Raw genomic sequence first — 23977 nt, forward strand, 5'->3', positions numbered from 1 at the left:
TCCTAAACCTAACCTTAAATCTAAAATAGCATCTTTCCTTTTGGGGACCGGTGAAATGTCCTCACATTTTCTTTGTTTTACTATCCTTGTGAGGACTTTTGGTATCCAAAAGGATAGTAAAGTTAAACCACAAACACACATTGCTGAGAGATTACTGTTTTTCTAGGTCGGTTCAGTTTTGGTTTGATTATTAAAAAATCATCACGTAAATGCATTATAAAATAACATATGTAAGTGTTTTAAAATGGTCATACCGTGTATCATTTAGATATTTGGACTTTTAGGCCTCTTTTAGGTATATAAAAACATATATATAAAAAAATATAGAATTTGGATTTACTTCTATAGCTCATAGAAACACATTGAATAAGACATTCTTAAAATGACAAGGAAGACAGTCAAAAGAAAAATAATAAGGAATAAGGTTGTGAAGTGTCTGTCCTATATCTAGGAGATATAAGAAAGTTCAGGAAATATATACTTTTTTTTTTACACATATTTAACCCTTTATTTTTATATATGTTATGTTTTTCTTTATTTTTTTTCTTTATTTTTTTTATATGTTACCTTCAGACGAGCGTTCATGAGAGTCTCCCCTTTCCACACAAACGGTTCAGACGCTACAGACAAATTGGCACATCAGCTTTACCAACTTCAGATGAGTCCTGTGACACTTGTTGGGCTCGTAGAGCAGAAAGGATAATACTGTAGTTTGTAGTAATGGCCAAACCGTTCAGAGGCTACAGATGTTTTCATGAGAAGACCAATTTTCTGGATGCCTTATGGTCTGACAAACATCACTATAGCTCGGCCACCTTCCACCGCAGATGCGGAAGGCCGACATAGGCGGATGATGTGGATTGGCTGATATCTCTAGCTTAAACTGACAGATTCTGATGGGGATTTTTGTATTATGTTTCTTAGATTGGCGCACTGGTGCAAATTTTAATAACTGAACCCCCACCAAAATGTTGGTTAATCGCTCAGCAAAAAAAAACACACACACACACACACACACACACACACACACACACACACACACACACACACACACACACACACACACACACTTACACACTCACAGTCTGGATCTCATTATAAGTAAATGTGGGTCCGTGTGTGTGTGAGCGGGAGAGAGCAAGAGGGAGTGCTGAAAAGCTTTCAGAACTTTGGCGCACACACACCACTGTGCAAAATCAGTTGTAGAAAAAAAAGGGAAGGAGACAGAGAGACGGAGGTTGTTGTTTGGAAAAACTGCATATTTTTTCTTTCATTCTGCTCCTCCCCTCTGCTCTCTCTGCATCTCTCTCTCCCACGCTACCGAGAAGAGAGCAGAGGCTTCAGCTCCCTGGAACTCTCCACTACTAAGGTATTGACTGTGTGTGTAGTGTCTGTTTGTTTGTGTGTGTGTGTGTGTGTGTGTGTGTGTGTGTGTGTAGTGTCTGTTTGTTTGTGTGTGTGTGTTCTTGCCAGCTGCTGTGCTGTCTTTCAGCTCTTTCCGTGTGTTTTGTCTCTGCCTGCAGCTGAGGTGGGCGTGTGGAGGAGTTCACTGACCATCTCGCCTACTCTCTATCTTCCCCCATCATTCTTTCTCTCTCTCTTTTGTTCTCTCTCTTGTTCTCTCTCTCTCTCTGCAATTGCAGGGAGGTCATGGATGGACTGCGATTACCTCCACTCATAGAGGATGCGCTGGAATTTACAGGTCTGTGCCCTCGTTGCCAGTGTGTGTGTGCAAATTGTTTGTTGAGTATCTGTTTACGAGTGTATGTATTTATGCAGGGGTGTCATACCCCCCCCCCCAAAAAAAAATCTGAGGGGGCCCAAAGTACATGAGGATGGCTGGGGGTGGTCCTATGAGGATGGCTAGCTCCTCCGTGTGTGGAAGTTGGAGAGTTTAGCAATTTTTCAAACAACTGAAACAGTTTTTTACTGCAACCGAGAGCCATAATCATTATGCTTAATTATATGTAAAAAAATATGTTTATTTTTCTGAATATCTAACCATACCTCTTGAGCTGACTGTCCTGACTGGTGGTTATTGTTTAAAAGAAACAAAATGTGACCGACCGGCTCGATTTGGTCTTATTTTGCAAAGTTTGAAATGGTGTTTTCTGCAAGTAGAGACTCAGAGCTAGAAAATTGTATATCATACACTACATATGAGGAACAATGGGAAAGTAGTTCTGCTTTGAAAGTTGATAACCTTGTCACCCCATTTTTGAGAAAATGGCCCTTAAATGTTTTGGTACACCTACTGGAGAGCTCTTCTTTGTCTACATCTGTTCAACATTGTTCACACCCTCTTAAGCCTTAGCCCCACCCATCTCTTTAAGGATTCACATGTGGGCCATGTGCTGAACAGAGTGTGTACAGTAGTATACTAAACAACCAAAGATTTCAAGACTAAAGACTGGGTTATACTACGTCAATCGACATGTCTGTAGACAGTTGTCCCAGTGACATCATGAACATTCTATTGTCGTCCGACATCAAACTTGTCGTTATGAAAAAGTATAAACACAAAAACGACAGGCCTGGTGGTCCAAAATAGCATAACTGGTGTATTTTAACACCAGTAAACCAGTCAGTTTAAAAATGAATTTAATATACAGTATGTCAATCTAGCAAACCAGGCAACTAAAAGCAACTTTCTAAATGTTTTGGTTTGTTTCTAGCTTGTTAGCTAGTTTGTTAACGTTAAGTTAGCTGACGAGCCAGTTCAAATAATGACCATATCATATAGCTGACAACGTCTTAAATTGAGCTAATTTGTATGAATTATTACAGGAAAATAAACTCACAGAAGATCATTATTTACAAGTTAATAGCGAGTTAATTACAGAAAATAGTTTACGGTTGTGAGTGTGAAGAAATAAAAGAATGGCATTCAAACTAAACTTTTTGAACTTGGACACTGTCTCTTTGGCCTAACGTTAAATCCTAATTTGGGTTGGTGCAGGTCATGTTGTTCTTCACATTAATGTCTCTGGTAAATGCATGCTATATGAAATACAATCAAAGTTTATTTGTCACATGGACAGGATACAGAAGGTGTAAACGGTACTTTGAAATGGTTACTTGCATAGTGGAGTCTTTTGATTAGACATGTAACTAGCTAGCTAAACAATGAACCATAATCCCAACTCATAACGTTACTACCCTGTATGAATCTGCAGGTAGGTAACCAACTAGGTTCAATGTTAGCTAGAAAGCTAACATTAGGCTATAACTAGCAATGGAAATGACTCTGAGATACGAATAATATTACCACACAGATCATACACGTAATGTTAGCTAGCAAGTAATGAAACAACTTTTTGACAAAATTAGACATGTATAATATCTGAAAATGTAGCTAGCTAGACTCTCTTACCCATATACATGGATGAACGCTTCTCCCTCTCTGTCATGGATGCCATGGTTACCCTTAGTTTGAAGATGCAATCCGGAGACAGGTGTATTATACAACAGCCTTCTGTGTTCTCCCTTTGACTCCCTCCGCATATTTGCAATCAAATGCCAGAATTTTCTCCATCTCCTTAGCTATCATACTCTGCTTCCACCGGGCATTCCACTGATTTCAAAACTCAGTCCTCCAGAAAGTGGAGAGCAACACTTTTGCAGTTCTTTGTGATATCTTTCAAAAGAAAGAATTGCCTATACATACTGAGCAGCTCATGTTATAGAAAGAAGCATGCTACATGACAGACCAATCTGAACTCATCTCTCGGCATGTCCAGCCCATCTATTATCTCAGCCAATGATGGCTAGCAGGAAGGTACCTGTCTTTTTCCGTGGTTAAACCAACTAGGCTTGTTATCTAACAAATGTATTCCTATTTAAAGATGGCATACAAGTTTGTTATTAAGGCACATGGTCCAGAAGGCATTTCTCCCAAAAAGCATATTTTGTTAAAAAAACAAATATTTACGTTCAAATGTTATGTTTAAAATGGCGGCGAAGACGATGGCTGACGTTTTACATACCCGTAATCAATTGTGCTATTTTGTTTGTTTGTTTGCATTGATTGTAACTTATTTGTTTAATTCTTTTGTACATAATGTTGCTGCTACCGTCTCTTATGACCAAAAATAACTTTTTGACAGAACTGGGATTACTCACCACGGACTGAAAGAAGCTTTTTCCTTTAACGAGTCCGACGAGAAAGATATACTGCTCTCCTGGGAACAGGCCCAGATCCACTTAATTTGCGTGAAGATAAGACAAAGGAAAAGAGGACGCAGATCAGGCTGCCTTTTGAGAATCCGTAGGCAAGCGAGAACTTCCATTGCCATCAATTCTACTTGCTAACATGCAATCATCGGAAAATAAAATGGATGACCTACGATTATGATTGTCCTACCAACGGGACATTAAGAACTGTAATATCCTATGTTTCACAGAGTCGTGGCTGAACGACGACACGGACAATATAGAGCTGGAGGGATTTTCAATGCACCGGCAGAACAGAGAAGCCACGTCTGGTAAGACGAGGAGTGAAGGTGTGTGTCTTTTTGTCAATAACAGCTGGTGTGCGATGTCTAATATTAAAGAAGTCTCGAGGTATTGCTTGCCTGAGGTAGAGTACCTTATGATAAGCTGTAGACCACACTATCTACCAAGAGAGATCTCATCTATATTATTCGTAGCCATCTATTTACCACCACAGACCAATGCTGGCACTAACAGCGCACTCAACCAACTCTACAAGGCCATAAGCAAACAAGAAAATGCTCACTCAGAGGTTGCGCTCCTAGTGGCCGGGACTTTAATGCAGGCAAACTTAAATCAATTTTACCAGCATGTCACATGTGCAACCAGAGGAAACAAAACTCTAGACCACCTTTACTCCACACACATACGAATACAAAGCTCTCCCTCGCCCTCCATTTGGCAAATCTGACCATAATTCTATCCTCCTGATTCCTGCTTACAAGGAAAAACTAAAGCAGGAAGTACCAGTGACTCGCTCAATGCAGAAGTGGTTAGATGGCGCGGATGCTACGCTACAGGACTGTTTTGCTAGCACAGACTGGATGTTCCCGGATTCATCTAATGGTATTGAGGAGTATACCACCTCAGTCATCGGCTTCATCAATAAGTGCATCGACGACGTCGTCCCCACAGTGACCGTACGCACATATACCAACCAGAAGCCATGGATTACAGGTAACATGCGCATCGAGCTAAAGGCTAGAGCTGCCGCTTTCAAGAAATCCACTAATCTGGACGCCTATAAAGAATCCCCCTATGCCCTCAGACGAACCATAAAAACCAACAAAGCGTCAATACAGGATTAAGATTGAATCGTTCTACACCTGATCTGACGCTCGTCAGATGTGGCAGGGTTTGAAAACTATTACAGACTACAAAGGGAAACCCAGACGCGAACTGCGATGCGTGATGCGAGCCTACCAGATGAGCTAAATGCCTTTTATGCTCGCTTCGAGGCAAGCAACACTGAAGCATACACGAGAGCACCAGCTGATAACGCTCTCGGAGCCGATGTGAGCAAGACCTTAAAACAGGTCAACATTCACAAAGCTACGAGGCCAGATGGGTTACCAGGACGTGTACTCAAAGCATGCGCGGACCAACTGGAAAGTGTCTTCACTGACTCTTTCTGTAATACCTACATGTTTCAAGCAGAACACAATAGTCCCTGTACCCAAGGAAGCGCAGGTAACCTGCCTAAATGAATACCGCCCCATAGCACTCACTCCCATAGCACTTGAAAGGCTGGTTATGGCTCACATCAACAGCATCCTCCCGGATACCCTAGACCCACTCCAATTTGCATACCACCCCAAGAGATCCACAGATGATGCAATCTTAATCGCACCCCACACTGCCCTTTCCCACCTGGACAAAAGGAACACCTATGTGAGAATGCTGTTCATTGACTACAGCTCAGCATTAAACACCATAGTGCCCACGAAGCTCATCACTTAGCTAAGGACCTTGGGACTAAACACCTCCCTCTGCAACTGGATTCTGGACTTCCTGATGGGCCGCCCCCAGGTGGTAAGGGTAGGCAACAACATCAGGGGTGTGTACTTAGTCCCCTCCTGTACTCCCTGTTCACCCATGACTGCATGGCTAAACATGACTCCAACACCATCATGAAGTTTGCTGACGACACAACAGTGGTAGGCCTGATCACCGACAACGATGAGACAGCCTATAGGGAGGAGGTCAGAGAACTGGCAGTGTGGTGCCAGGACAACAACCTCTCCCTCAATGTGAGCAAGACAAAGGAGCTGATCGTGGACTACAGGAAAACAGACCCGCCTTTTAACATCAACGGGGCTGTAGTGGAGCAGGTCGAGAGTTTCAAGTTCCTTGGTGTCCACATTACCAATGATCTATCATGGTCCGAACACACCAAGACAGTTGTGAAGAGAGCACGACAAAACCTTTTCCCTTCAGGAGACTGAAAAGATTTGGCATGGGTCCCCAGATCCTCAAAAAGTTCTACAGCCGCACCATCGAGAGCATCCTGGCCGGTTGCTGTGAAAAGGCAACTCCGGGATGCTGGCCTTCTAGGCAGAGTTCCTCTGTCCAGTGTCTGTGTTCTTTTGCCCATCTTAATCTTTTCTTTTTATTGGCCAGTCTGAGATATGGCTTTTTCTTTGCAACTCTGCCTAGAAGGCCAGCATCCCGGAATCGCCTTTTCACTGTTGACGTTGAGACTTTTTTTTTTGCGGGTACTATTTAATGAAGCTGATAGTTTAGGACTTGTGAGGCGTTTGTTTCTCAAACTAGACACTCTAATGTACTTGTCCTCTTGCTCAGTTGTGCACTGGGGCCTCCCACTCCTCTTTCTATTCTGGTTAGAGCCAGTTTGCGCTGTTCCTTGAAGGGAGTAGTACACAGCGTTGTATGACATCTTCAGTTTCTTGGCAATTTCTCGCATGGAATAGCCTTCATTTCTCAGAACAAGAATAAACGGACATGTTTCAGAATAAAGTTATTTGTTTCTGGCCATTTTGAGTCTGTAATCGAACCCACAAATGCTGATGCTCCAGATACTCAACTAGTCTAAAGAAGGACAGTTTTATTGCTTCTTTTTATTTATTTTTATTTTACCTTTATTTAACTAGGCAAGTCAGTTAAGAACAAATTCATATTTTCAATGTCGGCCTAGGAACAGTGGGTTAACTGCCTTGTTCGGGGGAAGAACGACAGATTTTTACCTTGTCAGCTCAGGGATTTGATCTTGCAACCTTTCGATTACTAGTCCAGCGCTCTAACCACTAGGCTACCTGCCGCCCCTTTAATCAGGACAACAGTTTTCAGCTGTGCTAGCGTAATTGCAAAAGGTTTTTCTTATGATGAATTTGCCTTTTGAAATGATAAACTTGGATTAGCTAACACAATGTGCCATTGGAACACAGGAGTAATGGTTGCTGATAATGGGCCTCTGTACGCCTATGTGGATATTCCATAAAATATCAGCCGTTTCCAGCTACAATAGTCATTTACAACATTAACAATGTCTACACTGTATTTCTGATCAATTTGATGTTATTTTAATGGACAACAAATGTGCTTTTCTTTCAAAAACAAGGACATTTCTAAGTGACCCCAAACTTTTGAACGGTAGTGTATATAATAGGCGGTGTCAAAGGAAAGCCCATAACATTCTCAGAGACTCCAGTCACCCAAGTCATAGACTGTTTTCTCTGCTACCGCACGGCAAGCGGTCCCGGAGCACCAAGTCTAGGACCAAAAGGCTCCTTAACAGCTTCTACCCCCAGGCCATAAGACTGCTGAACAATTAATCAAATGGCCACCAGACTATTACATTGACCCCTCCTCCATTTGTTTTGCTGCTACTCGCTGTTTATTATCTATGCATAGTCACTTCAGCCCTACCTACATGTACAAATGACCTCTAACCTGTACCCCCGCATCCTGACTCGGTACCGGTACCCCCTGTATATAGCCTCGTTATTGTTATGTTATTGTGTTACTTTTTATAATTTTTTTATTTGGTAAATATTTTCTTAACTCTTCTTGAACTGCACTGTTGGATAAGGGCTTGTAAGTAAGCATTTCACGGTAAGGTCTACACTCGTTGTATTCGGCAAATGTGACAAATAAAGTTTGATTTGATTTTTGATTTGAAATGCCTCTCCTGTGAAGTAGTGACGTGGCGACATACGCCTAGTTTCCTGAAACGAGTCACAAATATGCTTCTCTGCATCTATGCTAAAATCTGGGTAAAATATTGAAAGGGATGTGACTCTTACTCAGCACATTTAGTTATTGCTTGCTTTTCTCAAGTCTAGCATGCCAGCTAAAATAGTTAGACAAGCTAGCTACTCTAACTTGATTGATAGCCTGCAATGGCTTCTTGGTAGCTAGTTATGAGGTTGGGAGATTGGACTAGCTAAAGCCAACTATGGGCATGAGACCTCTGTGTTTATACGTACATATTTGCATGTGTTTTTGCATATCTGTGTGTGTGTATGTGTGTATTTCTGTGATGGTTCTATAACATCTTTCAACAGCACTAGGTCAAAGAGCAGATACACTCAACTGATATGATAATATCTTTGTATGTATAGGTCTGTGTGGTCAGTGAGGAAGATCAGAGAATGTTCCTGAACAAGAGAGAGGGATGAGCTGTTAAACTGAGGAGGTGGAGAGGGGACACGTGGTCAGGTGGTTGGAGAAGAGAGGAGAGGAAAGAGAGGTGGGGAGAGCGACTGATGTGCTAGCCAGTTTGTTCTCTTCATATCAGATAAGAGGAGAGCTGCATTCCATCTCTCAGTTGTCAGGCTTCAGGACTTCAGATAGGAGAGACTGCAGAGAGGAGACAGAGCGGATGTTACTGTGTGCTATCTATGGGATTACAAGAGATTTAATAGTGCAACCACAACCACAGCATCAGGTATGAATGGACTGTTTTAATGATGCGGTGAAGTGGAAATAACATGGCCAGGGGTGTATAGAGGCAGTCAGTCGAAGTGAATGGTCAATTATTAAGGATGCCTGTGACTTCATGTGATGTTACAGAGTCAGGTTTGATGGATGGAGAATTGTACAGTGGGAATAGCATTTTACAAAATGCTGTATTGTCATTCTTTAGAAGTGAATAGTCAATAGAAATGATTGTATGTGATTTGATATGATCTGATGTTTCTTTAAATAATAATGTTTAGTCACGTAACATTTACCAGTTCCTTCTTGATCAGCTCTTGCTTGAATGATCTGTAACCAGTTCTATTTTTTAATACATTTTTATGAAGGTGCCATGTCTGACTGCTGATATTCTGTTTAAACTCAGTTCAATTCAACCTAAAGCGTCATGCATACTACTTTTAAGGTGCACAATGCACTGATTGTAATTTACTCTGGATAAGAGCGTCTGCTAAATGGCAGAATATACATGTGCTAGATAATGTACAATGGCCTTCTGTCACTGTCACCTAAAAAAAGGTATAACAGCACAATAATATTGTTATACTACCCATTTTGAGAGGAATGCAAAGAATGCTTTTGGTGTTATCCATGTAGGAAAGAGCTGCAAGGATTCAAAGCGTGGAGGGCAGTGAATGGGCAGTCTCAGTGGAGGTCTGTGTCTACATTACACGGAGGACACACACACACTCGTTACACAGTGGATCAGAGGAGACACAGGTCAAGCTCATTTTGACCACCGCTGTGGATGGAGCTTTCTGTTCAAATCTTGTTGTTGTCTGCTGGATACTGAACGGCTCCTGTTGACCAACGTTGGGTTTGCCAGATTGGAGATCCCTGTTCTTCCATGTGTTGTTGTTATCTCTTGACTGAACTGGGAGCCTGCAGAGTAGAATGCTGGTTAAGTTGTACTTGTATGCTCTTCCTCACACCACCCTTGGGTTTTGCCCTCGACTTTGGACGCAGACTCAGAATCCAGAACAGGGTTTGCTGGAGATGCACTGTTGTTAAGGCCCTTTGCTCCACGAGCTACATGGAATAAGTCAAGTTTACTTGACTAGAGTGTAAATGCGTCTTCACCTTTTATTAGTAATGCTAAGGAGAACTCGGTAGTCTTTTGTTACCCCAAAACAGAGGACTCAAAATGTCTCTGTGTCAGCCAGAGGAGGAAGACGGATCCTGACTCAGGTCACGTCCGGAGTGGCTCTTCCTGTTATCCCCGCTCTCCCAGGGAGGTCTCTCCTGCCATCAGCTTTAGGCCTGACACATCTCAGGCATGCATTTAACTAGGTCGGTCAAACGGATCACTGCGCCATGGTTTCACTTGAGGCCTGCTTTTAGAACCTTGCTGTTAAAAGCTCCCTTATGGTGTCCTGTTAGGTGTACTGTTGAAGTGCGTCTTACCCTTGATTGACAACTGATGCTGAAAAAAGAACTGAGAACTGAAGTGGAGGCTGAGAACACTATCATGTCAATGTGTGGATATACTTTAGGACTGGGGATTCAACCTGCGTTGTGTTGCTTCTTCTTTTTGTCGATCTTTTTTTGGCCGTGGGCTTACTCTACATGCAGCACAGAGAGTACCATCTCATAACAAAACTAGACACACATCCCTCAAGAGTGCACGGCCTGCACACGCACACACATGCTGCATGCATACACACACACACAACGCGCACACAGCAGTCGTGAGTGAATTGTGTACCCCGCCATCCTCACCCACCACCTCTTACTCCCACACGGACTTGCCCACCCAGACAGTTTCCCCATGATACAAGTCAGTATTCGACGTCCATCCATGTCTGACGAGTCGGGAGATGACATGGAAACCGGCCACTAGGGGCAACAGTGAGCTCTGTTAACTTCTGCTTCCAAGGGTTGCAAGTTTGAATCCAGTGATAGGAAGTTGTTTTTGATGTTTTTGTTTTAAGCCTATCCCAAACCTTAACCGTTCGGGGTTAACGCCTAACCTTAAGGATTTGGCTTTAATGCCTAAACTTAACCGTAAACACTTTGATATTTGACATTTGGAACAACTTTGAAATTTGACGTTTGAGAAACATAGATGAAGGTCTTATTCTGACATGAGACTGTGAGAGCTGGCAGTGCCCACCATCACTCTCTCGCTCTTTCTGTCTCTCTCCCACTCTTCCCTCTCTCTGCCCCCTCTCTCTTTCAGCAGCAGTCCTACGCTCTCTTTGTCTCCCATACACAGTGGTACCTGACTCCAGTGTTCATACTGCCCACACAATGCTCCTAACCACTCTTCTCCTCCTCCTCTCTTCTGCTCCTTCACTGTCTTCCAACTGGTGGCGTAATACCTACACGAGTCACGATGCTAGTCTTTTCCAGTGCTCCTTTCCTCCTCCTCCCCTCCCCATCCAGTGCTAGTGCTGTATGCCCCCTCAGCGGAGAACTCCCCCAGGCAGCCCTCTCCCTCTCACAGGCCTGCACCCCTGGGTTTTGATTTCCCTCTCTCTCTCTTCTCTGCTTTCAGGGTAGTGTGCTGCAGGTCCTTGAAATATTGAGTATGTGATGTGTTTTTTCTATTTTGGTTACATAATGGAAAAATCTCTGCTTTAAAGTTCCACTAGTTGGACAGGGAGGGATGTTCGTGAACTCATGGGACTTTTAGTTTGTTCTGAATCCTTAGCTACTCTCCTCCTTTCTGCAAGACTTTGTTGTTGTCAACTTGCCCTCATCATTGCTCATGTGTGTGTGTGTGTGTGTGTGTGTGTGTGTGTGTGTGTGTGTGTGTGTGTGTGTGTGTGTGTGTGTGTGTGTGTGTGTGTGTGTGTGTGTGTGTGTGTGTGTGTGTGTGTGTGTGTGTGTGTGTGTGTGTGTGTGTGTGTGTGTGTTTGTATGTACGATAGGCTTCTATGCATGCATGCCTGTCTGTCTGTATACTGTACATGTGTGTGACTGTCACTATGTTTATATGTGTATCTTCTATGTGTTTTATAATACATGTGTTTTTCTGTGTGCATGTGTTTCTGTGAGTCTGTGTACAATATATATGTGTTTTCTATGTATGTCCAGTATGTATGCCATTTATACACCTTTGTGGCTGCTTGCGTAGGTGGCTTTGCATTATTCACATACCGCCCACTCCTGCCCTTGCTCTGAAGCCTTCGCTCTCGCTCTCGCTCTCTCTCTATTCAATTCAATTGACTTTATTGACATGGCAAGTTCATTATTACTTACATTGTCAAAGTATACATATCTAAAAATATATATTTACATATAAAGTATATATATATATATTTATATATAAACAAATGGTGGGGCCAACAGCAATAATAATAGTAGTAGTGGACATGGGATTACCATTAACAACAACTACAACAACAATATTAATCAGAACAACAATACATTAAAGCAATGGTAGTAGACCAGTGTCAACATGACTGAGAAGACACATGACATGGTATGAAAGACAAAACAAAACAAGATGGGAAATATTATCGACATTACTTTTCACTTTTCACTGGCTGTCCCTCAGGTTGTGGCAGGAGGACACATATTTGGCTGCCAAAATATTAGATTTTTTCTTCATCTTTTATAGTTTCAAATTCTTTGTATTGAATTATAATTTTGGGAAAGAAATATTCTCTTAGGTCTGAGTATTTGTCCCAGTGTTATAGGAAATGTAGCTCTGTCTCTACCTCTCCCCTGGAGCAGAGTGAGCACAGCCTGTCCTCTCTGGGCAGTCAGGTTTGTCTGTGACGAACGGTCTCTATAGCCAGCCTGTCCTCTCTGGGCAGCCAGGTTTGTCTGTGACGACCGGTCTCTGTAGCCAGACTGTGCTCACTGAGTCTGTACCTAGTCAATGTTTTCCTCAGTTTTCTATCAGTCACAGTGGTCAGATAGTCTGCCACCATGTACTGTCTGTTTAGAGCCAAATAGCATTGAAGTTTACGTCGATTTTTTGTGGTGTCTTTCCAAAAGGTGATATGTATTTATTTTTGATTTGTGATGATTCCCTCCCTCCCTCCCTCCCTCCCTCCCTCCCTCACAATTTAAATGAGATTTCTAAAGAATACTGAATGCATTCAGATGGGAGCTGCAGATTTCTGATCAAAGCATGTATTCCCACATCACTTGTCTCTGCTTTGTTCTCTCTGCTACACGCACCGCACCGCACCGCACCACACACACACACACACACACACACACACACACACACACACACACACACACACACACACACACACACACACACACACACACACACACACACACACACACACACACACACACACACACACACGTTTGTTTTACTATCCTTGTGGGGACCCAACAAAATTCTATTTTCCCTTAACCTAACCTAACGCTAACCTTAACCCCTAACTCTAACCTTAACCCTAATTGTAACCCTAACACCTATGCCTAGAAAAGCCTTTTCCTTGTGGGGACCGGTGAAATGTCCCCGCTTGTCCAAATTATCCTTGTTTTACTATCCTTGTAAGGACTTCTGGTCCCCACAAGGATATTAAAACCAAACACACACACACACAGATACACACTTACTACCCCCAACCCATACTTTTATGCATGCTCATCTAATGAGGCCCATTCTGTAATATGTCTATTCCTCTGACCCACTTACAATGTTTCCCTTTGAAAGAGCAAATACAGATAACCATTTAAATAACACAGTGGGTCATTAAATCAGCCAAATTCTCTCTTCAGTGCCTCTGTAATGCTACTGCACTCTTCAGTTCTGTAGTGTCCTCCACTTCGCTTTTGTTTTCCTCTTTTTTCCCCCCTTGTTTTCCACCATACATTACCCCATGTATGGTGTTAGTTAACTCACTCTATATCTTTCGTCCTCTCTTTCTCTCTCTCATTCTCTCTTTCTCTCCTTCATTCTCTCGCTCATTCTCTCTTTCTCTCCCTCATTCTCTCTCTCTCATTCTCTTGCTCTCTCTCTCTCTCTCTCTCTCCACTCTCACTCTCTCCCCCTCTTTCTTACTCTCTCTCTCTCTCTCTCTCTCTCTCTCGCTCTCTCTCTCTCCATCGCTCTCTCATTCTCTTCATTTCATCTGAGAGCATCTCTGTTTTATGTTTGAAGTGATCCTCCTCTCCTGTGATGTTGACCTGACTAACCATATGGGTCTGATGAGACGCGTTGCCGTTCACGCTGTGACGTTCTTTGGTCACCAGGGGCAACAAATCGAGGACACCTGGGCACCTCTCAAGGTAGATGAGATGAGGATGGAACCTTTTTATACAGGAAATAAAAACATAGAAAACAAAAACAGTGGGCTCATTAGCATATTCATATTCCATACACCCCTTAGCCTGGGGGAGGGGGGGGGGGGGGGGGGGGGGGGTCACCATTGTGATGATCGAGAGTATCACTTCATGCTCATCTAATGAGGCCCATTCTGTACTATTTCTATTCCTCTGATCCACTTTCCCTTCTTCTCATTGAAAGAGAAAACACGGATTAACCATTTAAATAACACAGTGGCTCATTAAATCTGCCAAACTTTCTCCTCAAGCTCTCTCTTCAGTGCCTCTGTAATGTAGCCAACTACAAAAATTGCATCAACTGGTTACAAGTAAATTAGTTAGGTTTTCTCAATTGAAAAAAAGTACATTTGTTGAAACCAAATGCAAACTGTTGTAACTGTTGATTATTAACAAACTTATATTTCTAGTTGAAACCTATTTCTTTCAGCACTTAGCTTACTTTCCCCCTTTGGTTAAACCTAATAAAGACATTCAATATATTAAGTATTGGAGGCCAACGTTGCTTTAGAGAATTTGGCAGTAGATCCAACCGGCCTCACAACCGCAGACCACGCGTATGGCGTTGTGTGGGTGAGAGGTTTGCTGATGTCAATGTTGTGAACAAAGTGCCCCATGATGGCAGTGGGGTTATAGTATGGGCAGGAATAAGCTACAGACAACGAACACAATTGCATTTTATCAATGGCAATTTGAATGCACAGAGATACCGTGACGAGATCCTGAGGCCCATTGTCGTGCCATTCATCCGCCACCAACACCTCACGCCACCAACACCCCAACACCCCAACACCTCATGATGATAATGCACGGCCCCATGTCGCAAGGATCTGTACACAATTCATGGAAGCTGAAAATATCCCAGTTCTTCCATGGCCTGCATACTCACCAGACATGTCACCCATTGAGCATGTTTGTCTCCTCTCTCAATATGTCTCCCAATGTTGTTGATATAGATAATAAACAGCAGGGGACCTAAAATTGATCCTTAAAGCACACCCGAAGATGGTGTCCGACTTACAATCATCTACCTTAACACACTGGGTTCGATTTGACAGGTACTTCACGAACCACTCCAGAGCATGACCAGTAATCCCAATACACTTCAATCTCTGCACCAAGACAATATGGTCCACATTGTCAAATTCCTTTGCCAAGTCTGTGAATACAGATACACCATGCAGCTTTCTATCCAGGGCACAGTGAATATCATTCAAACCTTCAAAGTTGCTGTGACAGTGCTGTGGCCACACCTGGAACCTGATTGCATAACACTCAAAATACTGTTTTCCTGGAGGTAGGCCTTAAGCCGCTTATTGACTAGAGACTCCAATACCTTTGCTGTCTCTACTGATTTCTCACTATTTCTCATTGTGAGCACATTGGCAGCCTTTCTTTTTGCTCTCCACTACGGAGTTCCGACCAAGAGTCAAAACACAAGACAGATGTAATGCCAAAAGGGTCTCATAAATTTCGTCTGATAATATTTTGATTTCAGCAAGTTACTCTGGGATTGCTATTGCAGATGGAAGTGATCTACGTTGCTCAATCTGTGCATGGTCCCTGGCAAATAAACTGCATTTTATATCTGTTCTCAGAAAGTGGAGCAGTGGAACTGTAATTCCGACTTATTGCGATGCATTTCACTCTAGATGTGTTCCCAGAAGATAAACCAAGCGTTTTTCCCCTTTAAAGGCACGCCCCTTCATTTGAAAAATCAACTAAACAGGAGTCCTGCCATGGACACTGTTTACAAACTATGGAGTTTAACATATTTATTTGGGGTTCTGATGGGGTTTGACCTTTGAACTAAGCTCATGAAGCATTCATAGGTGATATTCTTCAGGTATCAACAGCTGTATCATCAATGGCTATATTTAAATGTCCCAAAATGAATGTTCCAATTGCAGATCGTAGCTTTAAGCCTGTTTCCCTGAAGCTGTGAAACAAGCAGCTCCTGTGGATACATTCCTGCTCCAATCAGGCACCCAGAACGGTGTGTGTGTGAGTGTGCGCTTGTGTGCGTGCATGCGCACTACTGTAGTTACTGTGTGTGCCTACTGTGTGTGCTTTTGAAGAGTGATGTGATGTAATAAGTTATGTGTTAGGATATTACGATGACTGTCGAAGGGGAATGGCCTATATGACTTCTGATAGAATTTAGCAAGAGTTGAATGGGGTACAAGATGGACACTATAGGGCAGGATATGAGAGTTAGTGAACAGAAGGCTAAAGTTGTGTGGTGTACTGTATGATTAATGTCAATGGAGTGAGTGAGGTACTGTAGGAATTAGCTTCTAAAAAGAGATGTGATATAATCAGATGACTGTTGAGGGGAGTGACTTCTACACTTACACGTCTCACATGCACAATTGCTGTTTCTGTTTCATTCTTACTTCCTTGACTCTAAATGAGGTATTGCAGGATATAAGAGTTGATGAACAGAAAGTTAAATATGTTGTGTGATACAATCAGAGTAAATGGAAGTTTTCGTAAAGCAAGAGCTAGTTTCATATCTACTGAACAAAAATATAAACGCAACTTGCAACAATTTCAAAGATTTAACTGAGTTACAGTTCTTGGAAGGAAATCAGTCAATTTAAATAAATTCATTAGGCCCTAATCTATAGATTTCACATGACTGGGCAGGGGCGCAGCCATGGGTGAGCCTGGGAGAGTATAGGCCCACTCACTTGGCGTGAGTGGGCCTGGCTTCCCCCCCCCCCCCCCCCCCCCACTCCGGAAGCCAGATGTGGAGGTCCTGTGCTGGCATGGTTACACATGGTCTGTGGTTGTGAGGCCGGTTGGACGTACTCTCAAATTCTCTAAAACAATATTGGTGGCTTATGGGAAAGAAATGATCATTCAGTTCTCTGGCAACAGCTCTGGTGGACATTCCTGCAGTCAGCATGCCAATTGCACGCTCCCTCAAAACTTGAGACATCTGTGGCATTGTGTTGTGTGACAAAACTGCGCATTTTATAGTGGCCTTTTATTGTCCCCGGCACAAGGTGCACCTGTGTAATGATCTTACTGTGTAATCAGCTTCTTGATATATTCAGAGAAATAAGCTTTTTGTGCATCTGGAAAATGTATGGGATCTTTTATCTCAGCTCGTGAAACATGGCAACAACACTTTACATGTTGTGTTTATATTTTTGTTCAGTATACTGTATATACTTGACTACTGTATGACTGATGCTTCTTAGTGGTTAGAGCGTTGGGCCAGTAACCGAAAGGTTGCTGGATTGAATCCCCTCGCTGACAAGGTAAAAATCTGTCGTTCTGCCCTGAGCAAGGCAGTTAACCAACTGTTGCCCGGACGCCGAAGACCTCTGGTTCAGAGGGGTTTGGATTAAATGCGGAAGACACATTTCAGCTAAAGGCATTCAGTTGTACAACGGACTAGGTATCCCCCTCTCCCCTTTCTTCTATCTGTGTCCTGATGCCCTAGCAGGCAGCCTCTTGGGGCTATGCCCCCCCCCCCCTCTATCTTTCAATGCTCTTCATTACTAACTCATTACAACAGCATCAAACTTTAATGAGACACTCTCATCCAACGACGCACACCCTTCCAGGCCTTAATATGTTTTCAAACAAAGGTGATTGTACATTGTATACGTGCATGCGTGTGTGTACATGCGACAGAAATAATTACCTCTGTCAGTGCTGTACATGTTTCCCCTGAGCTGTGAGATTTTGCGATTGGACCCTCTGGGCTACTGTAGCACATTAACTAGACAGTCTGGTTAATATCAGGAAATAGGAAAATGTATCAGTTGGTACACGCACACGCACACCGTTAGTTCATGTTTTACTCTCTGTCCCTCGTTGCTTTTTTCTCTCTCCTCCTCTACCGTACTTTCTCTCTCTTTTCCTCTCTTTTTTTCTGTCGCTCTTCTCTTTCTCTTTGATTTTGTATTTCTGTCTGTCTCTGTTTCTATGTCTCTGTCTCTCTTTCTCAGCATGTCTGGATTGTCACCAGTCATCAGACAGTCTGGGATATATCGGGAAATAGGAAAACATATCACATGGTACACACACGCACACACGGACGCGCACACAAACACACACACACAGGACCAGGATTAATTCAGCACAACAACTTGACCTCCAGGTCAGATCTATTTTCAAAACTAAATGGATAGACGTTTGTTTTAGAGCAGTGTGGAAGTACTCCAAAGTTGTTGGAGAAGACATTGTTTACAAGGTGAGAAATGGAAGCAAAGAGAAAGAGAGACAGAGACAACGAGAAAGAGAACAGCGACATCACTCCCTCCCGCGGTCCCTTCATCTCGCCGTCCAGCCAACGACTGTAGCTTACTTTATTTTTCACTCAACAGAATACACTACATAACAAACAGGCCTATAAGGACATAGGAATAGGCACAAAACAGTACTACAAAAAGCGACAACACAACCATGAAATGTGAATGAGGGGGGGGGGGGGAAAGAAGGAAAGAAAGTAGCAGAGGACAGTAGCTTACTCTCACCCCACCTGGAGAAATGAGAAATGAACGTTTGGTTTGTAGTAAAAGGAGAAGAAGAATGTCAAAAATCGGAGTTATGTGTGCTAGCTAAGCTACAACGAATCGTTTACCAACACTGCCGTGGATGGATGTCTTTGTGCATGAATTCCATGTGAATTAATTCAGAAACCCAAAACACTGTGTCTTTGTATGCTGTAGGCTTTGTGCGCACATGGAGTTTAAAAGATTGACGTGTTGTCTTGTTTAGTAAATGTCAGCGCATTACATTCAAGCTTTATCTTGAATAGTGCGATTTTTATTCCTGACCAATGTCAAATATGGGCTCTGTGCTCATACACCATGTATGTGTGTTTAATTCTTCAACTGTGTCAATATGCACAAACTTCAATACAGGCTATATGACTACAGACTGTAGGCCATGTCTGATGCACTGTAGGAGCTGCATCACTAGATGACGCTGTTGCATATAATGTTGAAATGGCCCAGAGGAAAGAGACATCTCTGGAGCAGCTTTTATGAAAGTAAACATAAGATAAGAACATAAGCCTTGGGGCTGGTTTCCCGGAACAAGGTTAGATTAAGCCTGTAGGTCAGGGATGCTCCAATTTTTGGGCTTGGTGGGCCAAAATATATTCTGAGTGGTGGGCCGCAGATCGAACAAATAGACATTAGGTATTTAAGCAGTAAGGCCCGAGGGGGTGTGGTATATGGACAATACCACGGCTAAGGGCTGTTCTTATGCAAAGTGCTTTATTGATATTGTAAACTGGTTACCAAGGTAATTAGAACAGTAAAATGTAATTTTTTTATCGCACACGGAGTGAGTCAATGCAACTTATTATGTGACTTCTTAACCAAATGTTTACACCTGCATTTATTTAGGCTTGCCATAACAAAGGGGTTGAATACTTACTGATTCAAGAATACTTACATTTCAGCTTTTCATTTTTTACTTTTGGTTTTGTACACCAGCGTCAAACAGCTGAAAATACAATATTTTGGGTTATGGAAAATATATTTCACAGTGTTTTAGATGGTACAATGATTCTCTACACTATACTTGCTAGTTTTGTCACAAACTGTAAATTAGGTGAACTATTTGAATTTTAGCAAACAGGAAATGGCGGAGCGATTTCTTCATAGTGCATCTTTAATTCATTTGTAAACATTTCTAAAAACATCATTCCACGTTGACATTGTGGGGTATTGTGTGTGGGCCAGTGACACAAAATCTAAATTTAATTGAATTTCTTTGAGGCTGTAACAAAATGTGGAAAAAGAAGTACATTAAATATGCTTCAACTGGTGTGTGTATTTCTACACCCCCCCCACTTTGCCATACCCTAGGCTTAGCTGAACTTACGCCACTTCCCGTGGCAACGGCTATGGATGCAAGGACTGACCATAGATATCAAATTACAGTTGTAGCCCTTTCCTGCAGTCAATTACCAAATCGCCCTCTTTGGCCTCATAGGTGGAACGTTTTTCATAATTTCATAATTAATAAAGATTTTTTTTTTTTTAATATATATATATATATATAATTGTTTTTCACAATTCCTGACATTTAATCCCAGTAAAAAATCCCTGTTTTAGGACAGTTAGGATCACCACTTTATTTTAAGAATGTGAAATGTCAGAATAATAGTAGAGAGAATGATTTATTTCAGCTCTTATTTTTTTCGTCACATTCCCAGTGGGTCAGAAGTTTACATACACTCAATTTGTATTTCGTAGCATTGCCTTTAAATTGTTTAACTTAGGTCAAACGTTTCGGGTAGCCTTCCACAAGCTTCCCACAATAAGTTGGGTGCATTTTGGCCCATTCCTCCTGACAGAGCTGGTGTAACTGAGTCAGGTTTGTAGGCCTCCTTGCTCGCATTCGCTTTTTCAGTTCTGCCCACACATTTTCTGTAGGATTGAGGTCAGGGCTTTGTGATGGCCACTCCAACACGTTGACTTTGTTGTCCTTAAGCCATTTTGCCACAACTTTGGAAGTATGCTTGGCGTCATTGTCCATTTGGAAGACCAAGCTTTAACTTCTTGACTGATGTCTTGAGATGTTGCTTCAATATATCCACAGAATTTCCCTTCTTCATGATGCCATCTATTTTGTGAAGTGCACCAGTCCCTCCTGCAGCAAAGCACCCCCACAACATGATGCTGCCACCTCCGTGCTTCACGGTTGGATGGTGTTCTTTGGCTTACAAGCCTCCCCCCTTTTCCTCCAAACATAACGATGGTCATTATGGCCAAACAGTTATATTTTTGGTTCATCAGACCAGAGACCAGAGGACAGAGGACAAAAAGTACGATCTTTGTCCCCATGTGCAGTTGTAAACCGTAGTCTGGCTTTTTTATGGCGGTTTTTGAGCAGTGGCTTCTTCCTTGCTGAGCGTCTTTCAGGTTATGTCGATATAGGACTTGTTCTACTGTGGATATAGATGGTTTTTGTACCTGCTTCCTCCAGCATCTTCTCAAGGTCCTTTGCTGTTGTTCTGGGATTGATTTGCACTTTTCGCACCAAAGTATGTCCATCTCTAGGAGACAGAGCGCGTCTCCTTCCTGAGCGGTGTGACGGCTGCGTGGTCCCATGGTGTTTATACTTGCGTACTATTGTTTGTACAGATGAACGTGGTACCTTCAGGCGTTTGGAAATTGCTCCCAAGGATGAACCAGACTTGTGGAGGTCTACACATTTGAGTCAATTGCACCTCCAATTGACTCAAATTATGTCAATTAGCATATCAGAAGCTTTTAAAGCCATGACATCATTTTCTGGAATTGTCCAAGCTGTTTAAAGGCACAGTCAACTTAGTGTATGTAAACTTCTGACCCACTGGAATTGTGATACAGTGAGTTATAAGTGAAATAATCTGTCTGTAAACAATTGTTGGGAAAATGACTTTTAATAACTCCAACCTAAGTGTATGTAAACTTCCGACTTCAACTGTATATATATATATATATATATATATATATATATATATATGGTGTTTCTATGTCAAACAGTTTTGTTATATTTCAGTCTTCTGTGATGTATATAAAGTGTAATATTGTGATGCAAACTCAAAATGTTCACATTTCAACTCCATATCTGACAGGGCACAGGTGTCTTCTGTTTTTTTAAGTCCATAACCATGTGTGTGAAGTGTGTACCTTTGTTTCAAAGTCAATTTGTTGAAGACTACCAAGAATCACTCTCTGTGACCCTGATTCAGCCCACTGCAGTGAAAAGTTAACCATGTTTTTAGCCTATACAGTGGTTGTTTACATTTAGTTTGTTTAAAAAACAGTGGAGTAAAACAAGTTTATATTTTGGGTTCTGATGGGGTACGACAGTTGAACTAAGCTCATGATGTATTTATACGTTATATTCTTCAAGAATCAATGGAAACATGTCATTAATATGTCCTAAAATGGATGTACCAACTAAGGATTGCCCCTTTAACTGTCAGTGACCTTCATACAGCAGAACTACATTGAGTATACCAAACATTAGGAACACCTTCCTGATATTGAGTTGCATCCCCCCCCCCTTTTGCCCTCAGAAAAGCCTAAATTCGTTGGGGCATGGACTCCACAAGGTGTCGAAAGCGTTCCACAGGGATGCTGGCCCATGTTGACTCCAATGCTTCCCACAGTTGTGTCAAGTTGGCTGGATGTCCTTTGGGTGGTGGACTATTCTTGATACACAGTGTGAAAAACCCAGCGTTGCAGTCATTGACACAAACTGGTGCGCCTGGCACCTGCTACCATACCCCGTTCAAAGGCACTTACCGTTTTTGTCTTGCTCATTCACCCTCTGAATGGCACACATACACAATTCGTGTCTCATCTGTCTCAAGGCTTAAAAATCTTTATTTTCCTCCCCTTCATCTACTACACTGATTGAAGTGGATTTAACAAGTAACATCAGTAAGGGATCATAGCTTTCACCTGGATTCACCTGGTCAGTCTATGTCATGGAAAGAGCAGGTGTGCTTAATGTTTTGTGTATTCAGTGTTTGTCGCCATTTGAACCCCAACAAAATGTATTCTGTCCATTGTTCTGCGAATGTCCCGTAAAATCATTCCCCTGTCCCGCATTTGGGCTTTTTAGATGTCTTCACCTTAATTCCACTGGTGGAAACATGCTACTGCAACATGTTAAAACCATCTTTTCAAATGTGAGGAGCAAATGTGCAATTCCACATGTGAAAGTGAGATTTTCACAGTTGGAGTTTTCTTACATGTGCAAATATGGTTTCATGAGTAAAATGTAAGCTCACCATGAAAACAGCTACAGTATTTCACATGTGAACCTGCACATTTGACATGTGTTTTTTTTGCAAGGGTTTCTTAATTGAAAGGGCTTTTTAGTCCAATCTGTGTCTGGGAAAGTGGCTCTTGAAGTAAAAGGTCTTCAAGAATATATATCTGAGTGATCTGAATAGGTGTTGTGTTTCTACCATATACTATAGGGTTTCAACCATCTATAATTCTGTATTTTTTCAATCACTCTCAGATGAGCCCTGTGGAGATCTGAAAGCGGAGAGCAGCCCCAGCTTGAGCCCCAGCATGGACAATGAGATCACAGCCAAGGAGAGAGGAGTACTGGAGAACAACGAAAAGGAGACAATGGACAGAGATCAGGAGGAGGAGGTAGAGAAGCTCTTATATTTGTTGGTGGTATCTGTTGTAGTCTTTATTCGTCTGGCATGTTTATGGGTCCTGATTTTGTATTCAGTTTTTTTGTTTTATGTGTGTCTTTTTTTAATCTGCTGCTGTTTGACATTACATTTAGTTTCCATGTGATTGATACCATTTCCATTCACTCCATTCCAGCCATTATTATGAGCTGTCCTTCCCTCACCAGCCTCCTGTGAGATGGCTGCCGTTTTACGGGCTCTTAACCAAATGTGCTATTGTGTGTGTGTTTATTTTGTTGCGTTATTTGTAACTTATTTTGTTCATAATGTTTCTGCCACCGTCTCTTATGACCAAAAAGAGCTTCTGGATATCAGGACAGCGATTACTCCCCTCGTACTGGATGAAGATTTTTTATTTAACGAGTTGGACGTGAAGGATTTACTTCAGACACCCGATAAGGCCAACATCCCCATCATTCGCAGGAGAAAGAGATGGAGATATCGGGGACATAGGTTGGGGTGCCTTGTAAGGATCTGACAGCGAGTTGGTAATCTGCCTCTAACATCAGTCCTATTAGCCAACGTACAACCATTGGATAACAAAATAGACAAGCTACGATCACGAATACCCTACCAACTGGACATTAAAAACTAATATCTTATGTTTCACCG

The 23977-nt window shown here is 42.1% G+C and overlaps 1 long non-coding RNA gene across 1 annotated transcript; it reads left to right on the forward strand.

Moving 5' to 3' along the window:
- Positions 1 to 1315: 1315 nt before the first annotated feature.
- LOC120053547 lies at positions 1316 to 23310 on the forward strand. The gene is made up of 3 exons (XR_005477519.1): positions 1316 to 1369; positions 1644 to 1702; positions 23182 to 23310. It is a non-coding gene; the product is annotated as an uncharacterized LOC120053547 (long non-coding RNA).
- The last annotated feature ends 667 nt before the right edge of the window (positions 23311 to 23977 follow it).

Source organism: Salvelinus namaycush, chromosome 9 (assembly GCF_016432855.1).
Source record: "Salvelinus namaycush isolate Seneca chromosome 9, SaNama_1.0, whole genome shotgun sequence".
Classification (NCBI taxonomy): Eukaryota; Metazoa; Chordata; class Actinopteri; order Salmoniformes; family Salmonidae; genus Salvelinus; species Salvelinus namaycush.